This window comes from Saccopteryx bilineata, chromosome 9 (genome assembly GCF_036850765.1).
Source record: "Saccopteryx bilineata isolate mSacBil1 chromosome 9, mSacBil1_pri_phased_curated, whole genome shotgun sequence".
NCBI lineage: Eukaryota > Metazoa > Chordata > Mammalia > Chiroptera > Emballonuridae > Saccopteryx > Saccopteryx bilineata.
The window spans coordinates 70,795,261-70,810,966 of record NC_089498.1 but is presented as its reverse complement, the minus strand read 5'-3'; the positions used below and the strand labels follow the sequence as shown (position 1 = coordinate 70,810,966).

The following is a 15,706-nucleotide window of genomic DNA, read 5'->3' as shown; positions in this document are numbered from 1 at the left end:
ACTTCTCAGGGACTGAGACCTGAGCCAGAGGTGGAGCAAGCAGTAACCTACACTCACACACCTGGACTGCCCCCATTCCCAGTGCGTGGTAGGTGCCAGGAGAACTGGGCACCATAGTTGGAATTAGGCACATCCTGAGAATGGCAGAGCCAGTGGAGTTTAGCCCCCTCTCTCCCCATAGCAATCTGGCCACTCAATAGTGGCAGTAGAGTAAGAATCAGTAAAGCTGCTATGAGCCCGGAAGTCCCAAGGTCACTGCCAAACTTGAGTGCAGAAGCCAGTCACAGTCCCAAAGCAGCCACCTTGACAGCTGCACAGATCTTAGGAAGACAGCCTCAGCTGCATCCCCACAGGACCAAACTTTCAGCAGTGCATCTGAAGGCCTCCTTCGCTGCTCAGCCAAAGATGGGTTTTCCACTTGCAGCTGGATTCAGAACAGATTCTTAAGGCCAGAAATTTGGAGGGCCAGAGGGCCTGTATTTCATCACCTTTGATTCCTAGCTTTTCGGTTTACCACAAAATCATGCTTTCCATATTGGAATAAGAACTCCAACATGCACCGTTTTTCCATTTTAAACTATCTTTCTCTCACCCACCCACCCTCAAAATTGTCAACAAATGGAAGGAGAAGGCCTAGCCAAGATGCCTCAGGAGAAAGCATCATCCTGACAAACCAAGGCTGAAGGTTCTATACCCAGTCAGGGCACATATGAGAATCAATGAGTACACAACTAAATGGATCAACTAATTAGAACAGCAAGTTGATGCTTCTCTCCTTTCCCTCCCTTCTTCTTTCTCTTTCAACTTAATGAAAAAATTCAACAATTTAAAAAATGTTAAGAAAGAAGCTAGCTTATTTGAAGCAAAATCAGTGGATTTTGATCTAACCACATTTACCAGAATAACTTCAAGCACACAGAGCCCACACTTAGAAGTTCTCTGCGGCGAATGAGACAACAATGACATAGGTAGAAAAACAGGATCCAACACAAGTTTTGAAAATGGGTACAACCCGGGTCGCTGGACTGAGTGGGGGATTGTCTACAGGATTCCAAAGCACTCCGGCTTGAACATTCTTGGGACACTAGCTCAGCCCCGGTCAAGGCACTTACGAGAAACAACTAATGCACAACTAAAGTGAAAGCAACTTCAGTTGGTGCTTCTCACCCTCTTCCTTCCTGTCTTTTTCACTCTTTCTCTAAAAAAAAAAAAGATTAAAAGACAGTGAGTGCAAGACATTTTCTTAAAAATAGGTGCACACCTTATATTTCTTTGAAAATCTGTGGCAAAATATCATAAAATTTGCCATTTTAACCATACTTAAGTGTACAATTTAGTACCATAAGTGCATGCACAATGTTGTACAACTACCACCACTCTCCATTAACAGAACCTTTTCATCCTCCCAGACACTGGCCTGTTAAACAATAACTCTTCATTTCTCTTCTCCTAGTCATTGTTAACTAATACTCCACTTTTCATCTCTAAATATCTGCCTGTTCTAGGTACCTCAAATAAGGGGTACCACACAATATTTATCCTTTTATGTCTGGCTTATTTCATTTAGCATAATGTTTTGCAGTTTCAACCATACTGTAAGATGTATCAGAATTTAATTCCTTTTCAAGGCTGAATGAAATTACATTGTGTGTATATATACCATATTTTACTTATCCATTCTTTTTCTCTTTTCTTTTCTCTTTTTAGCAAGCGAAAGAGAGAGAGGGGGTTGGAGGGATAGACAGACAGGAAGAGAGAGAGGTAAGAAGTATAAATTTTTCATTGTAGCACCTTGTTATTCATTGATTACTTTTTCATATGTGCCTTGACCAGGGGGCTCCAGCAGAGCGAGTGACCTCTTGCTCTAGCTAGCTAGTGACCTTTGGGCTCAAGACAGAGAGAGACCATAGAGTTATGTCTATGGTTCTGCGCTCAAGTCAGGTGAGCCTACGCTCAAGCTGTTGACCTCATTACTTCGAACCTGGGTTCTCAGCACCCGGGCAAACGCTCCATGCCTGATCATGCTCCTGCACTTCAAAGTCTGAACTTTTTCTTTAAAGATTTTATTTATTGATTTTAGAATGAGGAGAGAAGGAAGAGTGAGGGGGTGTGGAGTGGGAAGCAACAACTCTAGTTGCTTCTCATATGTGCCTTGATTGGGCAAGCCAGAGTTTCAAATGGGTGACCTCAGCTCTCCAGGTCAGCACTTTATTCATTGAGCCATCGAAGGCCAGGTGCATCATTCTATTATTATTATTATTATTATTATTGATTTTCTAAATTATCTTTATTAGTTTATTTTTATTTATTCTTTTAGTGAGAGAGAGAGAGGGACAGACAGACAGGAAAGGAGAGAAATGAGAAGCATCAACTCCGATTTGCAGCACCTTAGTTGTTTACTGATTGCTTTCTCCTATGTGCCTTAACCAGGGGGACCCAGCCAAGCCACTGACCCTTTGTTCAAGCAAGAGACCTTGGGATCAAGCCAGCAACCATGTTGTCATGTCTATGATCCCACACTCAAGCCCACAACCGCGCAACTCAAGCTGGCAACCGTGGGGATTCAGACCGGGTCCTCAGCATCCCGGGCCAAGGCTCTATCTATTCACTGTGCCACTGCCTGGTCAGGTTTTTTTATTAATTTTGAGAGAAAGAGAGAAGACAGAGCAAGAAGCAATAATTCCTAGTTGCTTCACTTTGCATATTCACTGAATGCTCAAGCTAGAACAGTGACCCCTTGCTCAAGCCAGTGACTTTGGGCTCAAGCCATTGACCTTGGGATCATGAAAATGACCCATGCGCAAGCCAGATAGATGAGTCTGCACTCAAGACAGCGACCTCATGGTTTGGAACCTGGGACCTCCTGCATTCCAGGTGGATGCTCTATTCACTGCACCACCACCAGTCAGTCAAAAGAATTTATCCATTCTTTTGTTGTACATTTGAGATGTTCACACTTTTTAGCTATTGTAAAATATTACTATGAAAATGGGTGTACAAGTATTTATTTAAGTCCATGATTTTAATTCTTTTGAGTTGACATATCTCTGGGAATTAAATTGCTAGATCATCATTTTCTTCAATTTTTTGAGAAACAGCCAAACCATTTTCTATAACAGCTACATCATTGTACATGCCCATCACTAATGCACAAAAGTTTAGCCCTGCATTTCTTGAAGTGCTTTGCATTTCAATTACAGATTATGCTTATCCCTCCAATATTTAAATATATATATATTATAGCATTTTAGAAGCATCAACATTTTTCCAGGTTCATTGCTCAACATTTAGTCGAGGCCATGATATATAAAGATATAGTTACATATTTACCTGACCAAACAGTGGTGCAGTGGATAGAGCATCAAATAGAGGACCTAGGTTTGAATCCCAAGACCGCCAGCTTAGTGCAGCCTTATCCAGCTTGAGTGCAGAGTTGCTGGCTTGATCAGGGGATCAGACATAACCCCGAAGGTCACTGGCTTGAGCCCAACGTTGCTGGCTTGAGCAAGGGGTCAGACGCTCTGCTGGAGCCCCAGGTCAAGACACAAATGAGAAAGCAATCAATGAAAAACTAAGGTGTTGCAATAAAGAATTGATGTTTCTCATCTCTCTCCCTTTCTGCCTGTCTCTCTCTCTGTCCCTGACTTTTGCTAAAAATAAAATAAAAAGATATACTTACAAATTTAAAATCAATCTATTGCCAACATGACCCATATATTTGCCTCAATAGAATAAAATAAAACAAGGCTTAGAGCGTTAGATGTAAGGATATTCACATTGGTGAGAAGTTCATGTTTTAAAACCCCATTGGACAAGCATTTTCACTGCATGGAATACTCATAAAGCCATACAACATTGGCCTTAGCAACCTAAGCAAACATCGCAGGTCTGTGTGAAGTGTACCATAAAAAGAATTAATAAATAAACCCCAAATTCATCCTAGTTAAATATGAGGCTAATGAAAGTGACCAGAGCTAAGATTAACTCCAAATATCCAACTGATACACCATGAAGAGCTGCACTCGTTTGAACACAGAACAGATTGGTAACCTCTATTGGTTGTGACCATCTATTCTGAATCTTATACTTAAAGGCTTGACACACCAAGGTTGCAAGTTCAATTCCCCAAGTCAGATCATCTCCCCCCAAAACATACACACACACACACACATACACACACACATTTATATTTTTAAATTAAAAAAATAAAATAAAATAAAGGAATTGAAGAAAAAGACCTGACAGTCTCAGCTCAAGGTTTACATGACAGTGTACTTTGATGGAGAGAATAATAGTAACAGAGAAACGGAAGGTCATGAGAGCCACTCTCATATTTGGGTAAAGTGCATACAACTAGATGCTCTTCCAAGGAAGACAAATTAGAATCTTAGAAACCTTGTGTTATACTCCTACTTATTCAGAACTTATTTTCTTCCTTTAAATCTATTTGTTTTGCCTGACCAGGTGGTACCACATTGAATAGAACGTCGAACTGGGATGCAGAGGACCCAGGATCGAAACCTCAAGGTTACCGACTTGAGCACAAGGTCATCTGCTTTGAGCACAGCTCACCAGCTTGAACCGAAGGTCACTGGCTTCAGCAAGGGGTTACTCAGTCTGCTATAGTCCCCCAGGTCAAGGCACATATGAGAAAGCAATCAATGAACAACTAAGGTACTGCAATGAAGAATTTATGCTTCTCATTTCTCTCCCTTACAGTCTGTCTGCCCTCTCTCTGTATCTCTGTCTCTGACACAAAAATACATACATACATACATTAATACATACATACATAAATCTATTTATTTTCCCCATAAATATTGATGGTTATTAAACTGTATGAGTTTATATTCAATTTTGCAATAACACAAGTGTATTAGTTTTCTTAAATTATTACAAAATTAGCCTGCCCAGGAGGTAGCGCAGCAGATAGAGCATCAGACTGGAACACGGAAGACTCAGGAGCAAAACCCTGAGGTCGCTGGCTTAAGCACAGTCTCATCCATCTTGAGTGTAGGCTCACCAACTTGAGCAATGAGTCGCTGGCTTGAGTATGGGATCATACACATAACCCCATGGTCACTGGCTTGAGCCCAAGGTCGTTGGTTTGAGCAAGGGCTCACTCTTTCTGCTGTAACCCCCTGGTCAAGACACATATGAGAAAGCAGTCAATGAACAACTAAGGTCGCACAACAAAGAATTGCTGTTTCCCTTCCCATCTCTTTCCCTTCCTGTCTTTCTCTCTGTCAAAAAAAACGTATTATAAAACTATATCTTTTATCTTAAAAATTACATGATAACAGAACTAAAAAAAAAAAAAATCAGAAAAAATTTAGTCTAACTTCTACTTTACGTCACAGATAAACTAAGTTCAAAGAGGTAAAATTACTGATCTCCAGCTACACAGAAAGTTAGAAGTTCACCTGAACCTAATACTAACCATCTAGGCTGCTCTCTCTGCAACTCTTCATTTTCAATACCCAACAGTAGACATTTGTAAATATCCCAAAATAATTTTAAAAGAAATGTCTTTAAGGGGGACACTTTGCAAAGTATATGATTGTCTAATTACTATGCTGTAGACCTGAAATTAATACAAATAAAATTAAATGTAAACTGTAACTAAAACAAATTTTTGCCCTGGCTGGTTTGCACAGTGGTACAGTGTCCCCCTGACATGTGGATGTCCTGGGTTCAATTCCCAGTCTGGGCACACAGGAGAAGCAATCATCTGCTTCTCTACCCTCCCTACCTCACTTCTCTCTCTCTGTCCCTCTCCCTCTCTCCTACTCTTGCAGCCATGGTTAGATTGGACAAGTTGGCCCCAGGCACTGAGGATGGCTCCAGGGCCTCTGCGTTAGGTGCTAAGAAGAGCTTGGTTGCTGAGTAATAGAGCAACGCCCCAGATGAGCAGAGCATCGCCCCCTTGTGGGCTTGCGGGGTGGATCCCAGTTGTGGCGCAAGTGAGAGTCTGTCTCTGTCTCACCTCCTCTCACTGAATAAAAGAGAAAAAGAAAAAAACTTTAGGCCCTGGCCTGTTGACTCAGCGATAGAGCATCGGCCAGGCATGTAGAAGTCCCGGGTCGACTCCCGGCCAGGGCACACAGAAAAAGAGCCCTTCTGCTTCTCCACTCTTCCCCCTCTTCTTTCTCTCTGTTTCTCTTTTCCCCTCCCACAGCCAAGGCTCCATTGGAGCCAAGTTGGCCTGGTTGTTGAGGATGGCTCCATGGCCTCTGCCTCAGGTGCTAGAATGGCTCCGGTTGCAGTGGAGTAACACCATAAATGGCAGAGCATCACCCCCTGGTGGGCACATGTGAGAGTCTGTCTCTCTGCCACCCAGCTTCTCATTTCAGAAAAATACACACACTCACACACACACACACGCACGCACACACAATTTAATTTTAAAAATTGAAATGTCTTCATTTCTAGGATTGAAATAGTTCAGATTTCTAGAAGAGAGGCATTTTAAATCAACATTAACATTACATTAGGTATGCTTTCTGAAAAATATACTTTGTGCCTTCAGAGATAAATTTATAAATAATTTTTAAATTTGACTTCTTTTTCTAAGCACAAGCAATTCCGTACCCACAAAAACTAGCCATACAAACACTAGCTAGGAGGAGTCTTCCAAATTCATCTCAAGTTCCTCAAGATTGACAACTCTGCAGCACAAATCCTTTCAATATTAGCCATACTTTCCCATGAAATCCTTCTATATTTCTCTTCTAGCGTAATGTTGGGGGAAGGATCATAGGTTTTACAGTGATAAATGCATAAAGATATTCAAAGTATCATCTTTTGTAAATTTCTGATCGATAAAATTAAGGAAAAGATGGCTCACACTTTTTACCACTCCAATGCAAATCTTAAAGGTAATTTGGGTTATTTCTTATGTGACAGAGGGACCTGGAAGACTAACACTGGAGATATTCCTAGGTGATTGGGTCAAGCAATAATAGCCTGAGTATACGTTGCTGATCCCATTCACAGCCTTTCTCTGGCTTCCCACCCCCATTTCCTTCCCTGAGGCTTATCTACAGTAGCCCTTTCTTCCTTCTAAGGGGCCAGGTCTACTATTAATATCCACCCTATTCCTTCTAGCAGTCCCGCTTACTGCTGGTAAAAAAAAAAAAAAAAAAAAAAAAAAATGCTCTTCAGTAGCAAGAATTAAGGAACAACTGAAAGATGATCTTCAACACTTGCCAAGTGAGAATCACTGACAATGAGGTGAAACGCAGACAATGCCAGAGACTACTGGGGCTGAAATATCACTTTTCCCTGATGGAATTTAGAAGACTCCCTCTCGATAGTGTTTGTATTGCTAGTTTCTAGCGGGTGCAGAATTGCTTATGCTAGCCTGACCAGACGGTGGAGCAGTGGCTAGAGCGTCAGACTGGGATGCGGTAGGACCCAGGTTGGAGACCCCGAGGTTGCCAGCTTGAGCGCGGGATCATCTGGTTTGAGCAAAAGCTCACCAGCTTGGACCCAAGGTCGCTGGCTCGAGCAAGGGGTTACTCGGTCTGCTGATGGCCCACGGTGAAGGAACATATGAGAAAGCAATCAATGAATAACTAAGGTGTGGCCAGGAAAAACTGATGACTGATGCTTCTCATCTCTCTTCGTTCCTGTCTGTTTCTATGTATCCTTCTCTCTGACTCTCTCTCTGTCTCTGTTAAAAATAAATAAATCAATAAAAATACACTTACACATTTAAAAAAAAGAGAGAATTGCTTATGCTTAGCAAGAGTAGGATTTTGAAATTATTCATAAATTTATCTCTGAAGGGACAGGCCTACTCTCTCTATTCGAGTAGAGAGCCATTAATTTGGACTGAGATATCCAGTAACAGCATCTACGGGTTTGTGTAGAAACAAATTACAAAGGATGCTGCTATATAGAACCTCCCCCCTTTTCTGAATGATGTATTAGAAGTTTGCTTCTTATTAATACTAGTCTGTCCTGGTATTTTATAATCAATATTTCTTTTTACAGTGAGTTCTGTATTTTCAAGTTACTTCTCTCTCTTATTTATGCTATAACATTGCTAGATAAACTTAGGAGATTTTATAATGATTGTACCCTCAGCTCTTGGATAATCTAATTATTTCATCATAAAAATGTATTGTTTAACTGAGAAGCTCAAAATATACTACTCACAAGTCTGACCAGGCAGTGGCGCAGTGGATAGAATGTCGGACTGGGATGCGGAGGACCCAGGTTCGAGACCCGGAGGTCGCCAGCTTGTGCGTGGGCTCATCTGGTTTGAGCAAAAGCTCACCAGCTTGAGCCCAAGGTCGCTGGCTCGAGCAAGGAGTTACTCAGTCTGCTATAGCCCCACAGTCAAGGCACATATGAAAAAGCAATCAACGAACAACTAACAGGTCAGGAAACTTTTTGGCTGAGAAAGCCATGAATGCTGCATATTTTAAAATGTAATTCCGTGAAAGCCATACAACCCGTGTATGTTAGGCATTATCCAATAAAAATTTGGTGTTGTTCTGGAGGACAGCTGTGATTGGCTCCAGCCACCCGCAACCATGAACATGAGCAGTAGGAAATGAATGGATTGTAATACATGAGAATGTTTTATATTTTTAACATTATTATTTTTTTTATTAAAGATTTGTCTGTGAGCCAGATGCAGCCATCAAAAGAGCCACATTTGGCTTGTGAGCCAGAGGTTCCTGACCCCTGACTAAGGTGTCGCAACAAAAAACTGATGATTGATGCTTCTCATTTCTCTCTGATCCTGTCTGTCTGTCCCTATCTCTCTCTCTCTCTGACTCTCACTGTCTCTGTAAAAAAAAAAAAAAAAAAGAAAAGAAAAATTAGGAGATATTTCAAAATGAATGTGAAGCAATAAAAAAAGAAACATTTGATTTTTCTTTTTGTTAAACAAAAACACCAGAAAAGCAAATGACAAGTCAAAGAAAGCTGTTTGATTATGCAAATGAGATGCAAAACAAACTTTTATTTCATTGGTGAAAACACAGTATAGAAAAGGCTGAAAATCCTGGAGTATCTGCAGGTTCCCTAATCCCCTAATTTTTGTGAGCACTGTATTTGACCCATACAACTTCTTTCTAAGAAAGTTAGATCTAGATATCTCCTAAGTTTAACAAAATTAAACTTATTGGACAAACCTTAAAAGACTCCACATCCAAAAATGTTTCCCTTAAAATGTTAATACATTTCTTTACAATGAATTTCCCCCACTTAATAATCAAAACCCTTACAACAACTTCATAAATGTTGAGCACCTCCTACATACCAACATAATGCTGGGCCTGTCCTTGGAACCCACCATCTCAGGATAGACAGAAACAAGCAATCACAATGTGGTACAGAACAAGGACGAGCTCAGAAAGCTACACTGGACAGAAGTGGTTTCCAAGAGAAAGCGATATTTCCACTGAAACCTGAAGATGGGTAAGTAAAGAGTTGGTATAATACATACATATATATATATTTGGAGAGACAGAGAAAGGTATGTGTCCAAGACTGAATTAACATGTACAAGGACACTAGGAGCATATGGCTACTGAAAATCACACTCCAGTGTGGCTGTGCAGGAGGCAACTGGGAGAAAAATATATAAATGGATATGTTACCACTTAGATAATGAGGCTGGTTCATTGAGAATGCATATGAAGACATATAATCAGCCTTTACTTCCATCCTTTCATTTTCATGATTGATCCCTTCAAAACCAACAATGATGCACCTGCTAAGCTGGTCATCACAAATATCAGCTATCTTTTCAAGAGAAAAACTAAGGAGAGGTGATAAGTTTGTCGTAGGGCTCAAACTCTTGCTTTCAAGTTAGAAAACACTCTTGTGTAACTAAATATCCTATTCAGAGGACAGCCTTATTTTGAGAACGAATGTTATTAGATGTTTTTGTTAAGACAGCCTGACCTGTGTGTGGTGCCACAGTGGATAAAGTGTCAATCTGGAACGCTGAGGTCCCCAGTTCAAAGCCCTCGGCTTGCTCAGTCAAGCCACATACAGTAAGCAACTACTACGAGTTGATGCTTCCCTCACTCTTTCTTTCTCTCTCTCTCTCCTCTCTAAAAATCAATTTAAAAAAATGACATTAAGCCTGACCAGGAGGTGGCACAGTGTGGATAGAGCATTAGCCTGGTACATGGAAGACCCAGGTTTGAAACCCAGAGGTTGCCAGCTTGAGCATAGAGTTACCAACTTGAGTGAGGGATCATAGACATGACCCCATGGTCGATGGCTTAAACCCAAAGGTCATTGGCTTGAGCCCAAAGTTGCTGACTTGAGCAAGGGGTCACTAGCTTGAGCAAGGGGTCACTGGCTCTGCTGGAGCCCACAGGTCAAGGCACATATGAGAAAGCAATCAACGAACAACTAAGATGCCTCAAGTATGAGCTGATGTTTCTCATCTCTCTCTCTTATTGTCTGTCTTTCTCTCTCTCTCTCTCTCTCTCACTTAAAAAGAAAGAAAACCCAATTTCCCCCCAAATCAGTTTGATTTACTTGACTTCCAAATACTTATTAAATCTGGAGTATTAGCTCAATGTTTAAAATTAAATAAATGAATGGTTGTTGCTGTTTTTACTAGATATTTATGAATTGTGAATTGAACTTTTTCTTGCCTATCACATCAGCTCCTTCAAGCACATCATATTAGAATAAGTCAAACTGCATTCACTAACAATGTAATTAAGGTTTTGTTGTTGTTGTTTTTTGTATTTTTCTGAAACTAGAAACGGGGAGAGACAGTTAGACAGACTCCCTCGTGTGCCCAACCGGGATCCACCTGGCACACCCACCAGGGGGCGACACTCTGCCCACCAGGGGGCAATGCTCTGCCTCTCTGGGAGATCGCTCTGTCGCAACCAGAGCCACTCCAGCACCTGGGGCAGAGGCCAAGGAGCCATCCCCAGCGCCCGGCCATCTTTGCTCCAATGGAGCCTCGCTGCGGGAGGGGAAGAGAGAGACAGAGAGGAAGGAGAGGGGGAGGAGTGGAGAAGCAGATGGGCGCTTCTCCTGTGTGCCCTGGCCGGGAATCAAACCCGGGACTTCTGCACGCCAGGCCAACGCTCTACCACTGAGCCAACCGGCCAGGGCTGTAATTAAGTTTTTAACTTTATGAACATATATCCATAATTTTACAGGGCTACTTTTGCTAATCATCATCATAAAGTATGAGTGGGTTTTGGGAGGATGAAGCATCACCATATCCAACAATTCTCTTAATCACTAACTATGCATGTGATAAAATAAAATGAATTACTTTAGATGCTTGAAAAAATATTATTTCCTTCTGGCCTATTCACCATTAAATATTATATTATATAATATAAAAATATCTCTGCAAGATCAGTATGTTCCTGGTGATATCCAAATGCCAATAATGCTATTAACTATGGAACTTTGAGCAAGTCAACCACTTGCAGACTTGGTGAGGAACAATGCTGCCACTAGGGCGAAATGCTCTCCAAGAACTTCGAAAAGTATGTGGTATGGCATCTGACTTCCGGGTAGTTATTGCAGCAACAGAGAATCATCACTGTCACTAACTGAGAAAACTTTGTACAAATACACAATGTAAGCAATTAAAACTCATTTAATATAAAAATTGGAGGTATTCAAGCACATAATATTTTAGGACACTGAAACTTCTCCCAGATAAATATAGTATTAACAAAATTTCTGCTTGAGTTGGGGCATGATAATTCCACCATACCACAACACAATTATACATTTATTAGTTAAAAAGAGCCTGACCTGGCCCTGGCAGGTTGGCTCAGTGGTAGAGCGTCGGCCTGGCGTGCAGAAGTCCCGGGTTTGATTCCCGGCCAGGGCACACAGGAGAAGCGCCCATCTGCTTCTCCACCCTCCCCCCCTCCTTCCTCTCTGTCTCTCTCTTCCCCTCCCGCAGCCAAGGCTCCATTGGAGCAAAGATGGCCCGGGCGCTGGGGATGGCTCCTTGGCCTCTGCCCCAGGCGCTAGAGTGGCTCTGGTCGCAACAGAGCAATGCCCCGGAGGGGCAGAGCATTGCCCCCTGGAGTGCCGGGTGGATCCCGGTCGGGCGCATGTGGGAGTCTGTCTGACTGTCTCTCCCCGTTTCCAGCTTCAGAAAATTACAAAAAAAAAAAAAAGAGCCTGACCTGTGGTGGCACAGTGGATAAAGCATTGACCTGGACAGCTGAGGTTGCCAGTTTGAAACCCAGGGCTTACCTGGTCAAGGCACATACAGGAAGAAATTACTTTGAGGTGACACTTCCTGCTTCTCCCTCCTCTTTCTCTCTGTCTTCTCTCTCCTCTCTCTAAAAATTAATACTTTAAAAAAGGGAGGGGGTCTGACCAAGTGGTGGCACGGTGGATAGAGCATTGACCTGAGATGCAGAGGACCCAGGTTTGAAACCCAAAAGTCGCCAACTTGAGTGCGGGCTCATAGACATGACACCATGGTCACTGGCTTGAAGCCCAAGGTTGCTGGTTAGCAAAAAGGGTCACGGGTTCCAACGGAACCCCGCCCCTGCCCCCTCCTCCCCTGTCAAGAAAATATAAGAAAGCAATCAGTGAAAAACAAAAGTGCTACAACAAGTTGATGCTTCTCATCTCTTTCCCTTCCTGTTTGTCTATCCCTCTCTCTCCCACTCTCTCATTAAAAAAAAAGAATATAAAACTTTTACTTCCAGTGATAAAAGTAATAATTTGCAACAACCCTCCTGCTAAAGACAATTAGAAACGCTACACAAAATATAAAAACATCTTGGAGGTAGGTTTAGGAGAGTGAAAAATTACCAGACCAGGATTCAAGAGAGGTAAAGATGTTTTAAGTAAAAGTTTTAAACGGAGGGGAAAAGTTAAAAAGATAGTTAAAGAGGAATGTAAACTTGAAATTATAATATAGAAGCAATGAGATTGGCATACTCAAAAGTATTTAAATATTTAATTAATTTTTTAAATGAACCTATAAAATTCTTAGACATCTCTTTCTAAGTTTTCCATGTCTGAAAGATAGCAACAATAACCTTAGCATGACTATCCTCAGCCAGTCTCCCTCCTGGTCCCACACCTCTCCATTCTCCAGGTTCCACATATTTTGCTGTTGCCCCACTTGAGAGACATGGTGGTTAAAATGAGCACATATCCAAGCTAAGGGTTCTAATCTCAGATCAGTTGTGTGATCTTAGTTGGTTACTTAGCATCTCTAAGCCTTAGTTTTACTTTACACATAGGGGAAAGAATATACATGTCATAGGATTGTTGAAAAGATTCAAGTGAGCCTTGGCCAGATAACTGAATTGGTTAGAGAGTCATCAGAAAGTGCAGAGGTTGCTGGTTCAAGTCCTGTTCAGGGCACATACAGGAGTACATCAATGTTCCCGTCTCTCTCTCGCTGCTCTCTCCCTTCTTTTCTCTCTCCTTAAAATCAATACAATAAACACTTTTAAAAAAAAGACTAAGTGAGATAATCAACATGTCATTGCTTACGACGGTACTGGGTAAATAATAAGTATTAAATACAAGATAGTTGTTATTAGTTGTTATTAATTCTTTCAGTTATCAATGTTTACTAAGTACCAGTTCCATATCTACGATGATAAGCATAATTCAATTCAACCAATATTTGTTTGGTGTGTCCCAAACACCAGGTACTATTAGGGAGAGAAATGAAGGGCAAGAAAAAAATCCTACCAGAGAACTTTCTACATAGTAAAAAGTAAAGTTCACTTGTAATTTTGAAAAACAAAATAGTCTAACCATGTGGTGGCGTAGTGGATAGAGCATCGGCCTGGGATGCTGAGGACCCAAGTTCGAAATCCCATTGTCGCTGGCTCACAAGCATGAGCACAGGGTTGCTGCCTTGAGGGTGGGATGACAGACAAGATCCAGTGGTCGCTGGCTTCAGCCGAAACATCACTGGCTCGAAGCCCAACGTCACTGGCATGAGCAAGGGGTCACTGGCTCCACTGCAGCCCCCAGGTCAAGGCACAAATGAGGAAGCAATCAATGAACAACTAAGGTGTTGCAACTATGCGTTGATGCTTCTCATCTCCCTTCCTGTCTATCCCTCTCTCTCTCCCTAAGAAAAGAAAAACAAAATAAAAACAGTAAGCACAGCAACTAAAGAAAGAATAGATAAAATAGAACTTATCAAAATTGAAAACTTTTGTGTTTCAAAGGACATAAAAGAGTGAAAAGACAAGTCTTAGAGAGAAAATGTTTGTAAATCATATTCTCATAGAAATCTAATATCCAAAACATATAAACAGCACTTGGAAAACAAAAACAAAAAACCCATTTTAAAAATGAGCAAAAGACTTTGCTAAGGTTTGAGTGTTTCTACCCTGCCTCCCAAATTCATGTTAAAATTCTAACATGCGCCTGACCTGTGGTGGCGCAGTGGATAAAGCGTCGACCTGGAAATGCTGAGGTCGCCGGTTCGAAACCCTGGGCTTGCCTGGTCAAGGCACATATGGGAGTTGATGCTTCCAGCTCCTCCCCCTTCTCTCTCTCTGTCTCTCCCTCTCCTCTCTAAAATGAATAAATAAAAAAATTAAAAAAAAAAATTCTAACATGCAATGTGGTATTCTTAGAAGGTCCTTGCATGGTGCTACCAAGTCATGAGAGTAGAACCCACATGAATGGGATTAGGTCCCTAAAAATCAAGCTCCGGAGAGATCACTACCCTCTTTTTCATCAAGTGAGGACACAGTGAGAAGGAGCAAGGAATGAACCAGGGAGAGGGTCTTCACTAGAATTTGACCCTGCTGGAACCTTCATCTTAGACGTTGCAGTCTCCAGATCTTTGAACAAAGAACTGATACATTCTACGACATGGATGAACCTTGAAAACATTATGCTACGTGAACCAGGTATAAGAGACCAACTATTGAATGATTCCATTTGTATGAAATGTCTAGAAGATGCAACTCCACTAAGACAGAAAGCAGGTTAGTGGCTGCTAACAGTTGTAGGAGGAACAATAAAGAGAGACTGCATAATGTACTGAGTTTCTTTATGGAGTGATGAAAATATTCTAGAATTAGTGATAACAGTTGTAAAACATTGTGAATATACTAAAGAACACTGAACTATATATTTTTAAAAAGCAAATATAATTTGTGAATTAAATTTCAATTTTTTATTTTTTAATTGTTTCACCCCCTTTTACAAGTGAGAGGAGGGGAGATAGAGAGACAGACTCCCGCATGTGCCCCAACCAGGATCCACCTGGCAATCCTATCCATCTGGAGCCATGCTCACAGCCAAGCACTTTTCAGTGACTGAGGCAGAGGATCCTAGAGCAATCCTCAGCACCCAGCTCGTACCAATCCAGCCATGGCTGCAAGAGTGGGAGGGAGAGAGAGAGAAAGAGAAAGAAGGGGACTGGGGGAGATGGAAAAGCAGACGATAGCTTCCCTGTGTGCACTGACCGGGAATTGAACCTGGGACATCCATATGTTGGGCCAACGTTCTACCACTTGAGCAAACTGGCCAGGGCCTCAATTACTTTTTTAAAAGAAAAATTTAAATGTTTAATTCTCCTTTCTCATAGTGGAAAGAGTGTATCTACTACTTATTGGCTATGGTGAATTAAATTTTTTTTTTTTGTGATAGAGACCGAGAGAGGGAGAGAGAAACAGAAAGCGAGAGGGACAGATAGGAACAGACAGGGAGGGAGAGAGATGAGAAGCATCAGTTCTTCATAGCA

General features: G+C 41.5%; 1 protein-coding gene across 2 annotated transcripts in view; it reads right to left on the bottom strand.

Annotated features, from left to right (window-relative positions):
• The window catches only part of TET1 (tet methylcytosine dioxygenase 1), a 168,398-nt gene that overhangs the window by 108,836 nt on the left and 43,856 nt on the right, over positions 1 to 15,706 (bottom strand). The gene's annotated exons all lie outside the window — the stretch shown is intronic.